Genomic DNA, 5,759 nt, shown 5'->3' with positions numbered 1-5,759 from the left:
GTGTATGTATATATATATATATCAGGACATATAGTATGTGTGTGTGTGTGTGTGTATATGTAGTATATATATATAATCAGGACATATAGTGTGTATTTATAGTATATATATAGCTCAGGACGTATAGTGTGTGTATGTATATATATATATCAGGACATACCGTATGTGTTTATAGTATATATATATATATATCAGGACATATAGTGTGTATTTATAGTGTGTATATATATAGTTCAGGACATATAGTATGTGTGTGTGTGTATGTATATATATCAGGACATATAGTATGTGTATGTGGTATACGGGTCTATAAGTTCGGGAGCCAGTCAGTATTTACTGCGGTGGCCATCTTGTTAGAGTCGTTGATGATAATCCACCATTTTAGTAATGTTATTGCGTTAAGATATAAAGGGTCGTGGGTACATTCAATATAACTCTACCATAAGCCGCCTCCAAAGATTTTGGGGGGAGAATTTGTTTGTGCGCGTCCATGAAACATGGGACCAGCACTTTACATGTTGTGTTTTGTAATGTTTTTGTTCAGTGTTTAATAATATCTATATATATATACACACATCTCTATCTATATATATCTATATATCTATAATCCATGCTCAGGTCAGACATCTATATCTATCTATATATCTATCTATATCTATATATCTATAATCCATGCTCAGGTCAGACATCTATATCTATCTATATCTATCTATATATCTATATCTATCTATATATCTATCTATATCTATATATCTATAATCCATGCTCAGGTCAGACATCTATATCTATCTATATCTATCTATATATCTATCTATATCTATATATCTATCTATATCTATATATCTATAATCCATGCTCAGGTCAGACATCTATCTATATCTATCTATATATCTATCTATATCTATATATCTATCTATATCTATATATCTATAATCCATGCTCAGGTCAGACATCTATATCTATCTATATATCTATAATCTATGCTCAGGTCAGACATCTATATCTATCTATATCTATCTATATATATATCTATAATCCATGCTCAGGTCAGACATCTATATCTATCTATATATCTATCTATATATCTATAATCCATGCTCAGGTCAGACATCTATATCTATCTATATATCTATCTATATCTATCTATATATATATCTATCTATATATATATATCTATAATCCATGCTCAGGTCAGACATCTATATCTATCTATATATCTATCTATATATCTATAATCCATGCGCAGGTCAGACATCTATATCTATCTATATATCTATATATATCTATATATCTATCTATATCTATAATCCATGCTCAGGTCAGACATCTATATATCTATCTATATCTATATATCTATCTATATCTATATATCTATAATCCATGCTCAGGTCAGACATCTATCTATATCTATCTATATATCTATCTATATCTATATATCTATCTATATATCTATAATCCATGCGCAGGTCAGACATCTATATCTATCTATATATCTATCTATCTATATCTATATATCTATAATCCATGCTCAGGTCAGATTCTGATGAGGAAGACTCGGCTGAGAAGCAGAGGAAGAGGAAGGTTGTAGATGGTTTCTGGCAGAAAATGGTAACGTACCACCTACACACTACACACTACACACACACACACACACCTACACACCAACACACTTACACACCTACACACACACACACACTTACACACCTACACACACACACACACACACACACACACACCTACACACCAACACACACACACACACTTACACACCTACACACACACACACCTACACACACACACCTACACACCAACACACCTACACACACCTCCACCTACACACCTACACACACACACACACACACACCTACACACTACACACACACACATCTACACACATCTACACACACACACACACACTACACACACACACACACCTACACACTACACACACACACATCTACACACACTACACACACACCCCCATCTCATACACCGCTACTGATTCTGATACTTCTGAGAATCTGATACTAACAGCTTCTCTGTGATTGGTTGTTTGTCTCTCTAGAAAAAAAGAGAGGAATGGAAAGAAAGACAACATCCCTCTTCCCCTACCACTCCTCCTCTTCCTCCGACCACTCCTCCTCCTCCTCGTTCTCCTCTTCCTCCCGTTCTCTCTCCTCAAGTACTGGTAGGTTTCTGCTACACTCCTCCTCTTCCTCCTACCACTCCTCCTCTTCCTTCTACCACTCCTCTTCCTCTTACCACTCCTCTCTTCCTCCTACCACTCCTCTTCCTCCTACCGCTCCTCTTACCACTCTTCCTCTTCCTCCTACCACTCCTCCTCTTCCTCCTACCGCTCCTCTTACCACTCCTCCTCTTCCTCCTACCACTCCTCCTCCTCTTCCTCCTACCACTCCTCCTCCTCTTCCTCCTACTGCTCCTCTTACCACTCCTCCTCTTCCTCCTACCACTCCTCCTCTTCCTCCTACCGCTCCTCCTCCATCTCGTTCTCCTCTTACCTCTCCTCCTCTTCCTCCTACCGCTCCTCTTACCTCTCCTCCTCTTCCTCCTACCACTCCTCCTCTTCCTCCTACCTCTCCTCCTCTTCCTCCTACCTCTACTCCTCTTCCTCCTACCTCTCCTCTTCTTCCTCCTACCGCTCCTCTTACCTCTCCTCTTCTTCCTCCTACCTCTCCTCCTCTTCCTCCTACCGCTCCTCTTACCTCTCCTCCTCTTCCTCCTACCGCTCCTCTTACCTCTCCTCCTCTTACCTCTCCTCCTCTTCCTCCTACCTCTCCTCTTACCTCTTCTCCTCCTCTTCCTCCTACCGCTCCTCTTACCTCTCCTCCTCCTCTTCCTCCTACCGCTCCTCCTCCATCTCGTTCTCCTCTTACCTCTCCTCCTCTTCCTCCTACCGCTCCTCCTCCATCTCGTTCTCCTCTTACCACTCCTCCTCTTCCTCCTACCGCTCCTCTTACCACTCCTCCTCCTCCTCTTACCACTCCTCCTCTTCCTCCTACCGCTCCTCCTCCATCTCGTTCTCCTCTTACCTCTCCTCCTCTTCCTCCTACCTCTCCTCTTACCTCTCCTCCTCTTCCTCCTACCACTCCTCCTCTTCCTCCTACCTCTACTCCTCTTCCTCCTACCTCTCCTCTTCTTCCTCCTACCGCTCCTCTTACCTCTCCTCTTCTTCCTCCTACCTCTCCTCCTCTTCCTCCTACCGCTCCTCTTACCTCTCCTCCTCTTCCTCCTACCGCTCCTCTTACCTCTCCTCCTCCTCTTCCTCCTACCGCTCCTCTTACCTCTCCTCCTCCTCTTCCTCCTACCGCTCCTCTTACCTCTCCTCCTACCGCTCCTCTTACCTCTCCTCCTCCTCTTCCTCCTACCGCTCCTCTTACCTCTCCTCCTCCTCTTCCTCCTACCGCTCCTCTTACCTCTCCTCCTCCTCTTCCTCCTACCGCTCCTCCTCCATCTCGTTCTCCTCTTACCTCTCCTCCTCTTCCTCCTACCGCTCCTCTTACCACTCCTCCTCTTCCTCCTACCGCTCCTCCTCCATCTCGTTCTCCTCTTACCTCTCCTCCTCTTCCTCCTACCGCTCCTCTTACCTCTCCTCCTCTTCCTCCGACCGCTCCTCCTACCACTCCTCCTCCTCTTACCACTCCTCCTCTTCCTCCTACCGCTCCTCCTCCATCTTGTTCTCCTCTTACCTCTCCTCCTCTTCCTCCTACCGCTCCTCTTACCTCTCCTCCTCTTCCTCCTACCTCTCCTCCTCTTCCTCCTACCGCTCCTCTTACCACTTCTCCTCTTCCTCCTACCTCTCCTCATCTTCCTCCTACCTCTCCTCTTCTTCCTCCCATTCTCCTCTTCCCCCCTCCTCCTCTTCCTCCTACCTCCATCTCCTCTCCTCTTCCTCTCTCCTCAAGTACCGGTAGGTTTCTGCTACACTCTGACCTCTTCCTCCTACCTCTCCTCCACCTCTTTCTCCTCTTCCCCTACCTCTCCTCTTCCTCCTACCTCTCCTCCTCCATCTCGTTCTCCTCTTCCTCTCTTCTCAAGTACCGGTAGGTTTCTGCTACACTCTGACCTCTTCCTCCTACCTCTCCTCCACCTCTTTCTCCTCTTCCTCCCGTTCTCCTCTTCCTCTCTCCTCAAGTACCGGTAGGTTTCTGCTACACTCTGACCTCTTCCTCCTACCTCTCCTCCACCTCTTTCTCCTCTTCCTCCCGTTCTCCTCTTCCTCTCTCCTCAAGTACCGGTAGGTTTCTGCTACACTCTGACCACTGCATTATAAAGGAGTTATTAGTGGTTATTAGTGGTTATTAGTGGTTATTAGTGGTTATTAGTGGTTATTAGTGGGTATTAGTGGTTATTAGTTATCCGTGGTTATTAGTAGTTATTAGTGGTTTAGTAGTTATTAGTGGTTATTAGTAGGTATTGGTGGTTATTAGTAGTTATTAGTGGTTATTAGTAGTTATTAGTAGCAAGTAGTTTGTGGTTATTTGTGGTTGTTAGTAGTTATTAGTAGTTTGTAGTTATTAGTGGTTGTTAGTAGTTATTAGTGGTTTAGTAGTTATTAGTGGTTATTAGTGGGTATTTGTGGTTGTTCGTAGTTATTAGTAGTTTGTAGTTATTCGTGGTTATGAGTAGTTATTCGTGGTTATTAGTAGTTATTAGTAGTTATTAGTAGGTATTAGTGGTTATTAGTGGTTATTAGTAGGTATTCGTGTTTATTAGTAGTTATTAGTGGTTATTATTAGTTATTAGTGGTTATTATTAGTTATTAGTGGTTATTATTAGTTATTAGTGGTTATTATTAGTTATGCGTTGTTATTAGTGGTTATTAGTGGTTATTAGTAGTTATTAGTGGTTATTAGTGGTTATTAGTGGGTATTAGTAGTTATTAGTGGTTATTAGTGGTTATTAGTGGTTATTAGTAGTTATTAGTGGTTATTAGTGGTTATTAGTTGTTAGTGGTTATTAGTAGTTATTAGTGGTTATTAGTAGTTATTAGTAGTTATTCGTGGTTATTAGTAGTTATTAGTAGTTATTCGTGGTTATTAGTAGTTATTAGTGGTTATTAGTAGTTATTTGTGGTTATTAGTAGTTATTTGTGGTTATTAGTAGTTATTAGTGGTTATTAGTAGTTATTAGTGGTTATTAGTGGTTATTAGTGGTTAGTGGTTATTAGTGGTTATTAGTGGTTAGTGGTTATTAGTAGGTATTAGTAGTTATTAGTGGTTATTAGTGGTTATTAGTGGTTATTAGTGGTTATTAGTAGTTATTAGTGGGTATTAGTGGGTATTAGTGGTTATTAGTGGTTATTAGTGGTTAGTGGTTATTAGTAGTTATTAGTGGTTATTTGTGGTTATTAGTGGTTATTAGTGGTTATTAGTAGTTATTAGTGGTTATTAGTGGTTATTAGTGGTTAGTGGTTATTAGTAGGTATTAGTGGTTATTAGTGGTTATTAGTGGTTATTAGTAGTTAGTAGTTATTAGTGGTTATTAGTGGTTATTAGTGGTTATTAGTGGTTATTAGTAGTTATTAGTGGTTATTAGTGGTTATTAGTAGTTATTAGTGGTTATTAGTGGTTATTAGTGGTTATTAGTGGTTATTAGTGGTTATTAGTAGGTATTAGTAGTTATTAGTGGTTATTAGTGGTTATTAGTTGTTATTAGTGGTTATTTGTGGGTATTAGTGGTTATTAGTGGTTATTAGTGGTTATTAGTAGTTATTAGTGGTTATTAGTAGTTATTAGTGG

The sequence above is a fragment of the Oncorhynchus keta genome, unplaced genomic scaffold, assembly GCF_023373465.1.
Source record: "Oncorhynchus keta strain PuntledgeMale-10-30-2019 unplaced genomic scaffold, Oket_V2 Un_contig_25812_pilon_pilon, whole genome shotgun sequence".
NCBI classification, from domain to species: domain Eukaryota; kingdom Metazoa; phylum Chordata; class Actinopteri; order Salmoniformes; family Salmonidae; genus Oncorhynchus; species Oncorhynchus keta.
This window is presented reverse-complemented; position numbering follows the sequence as displayed.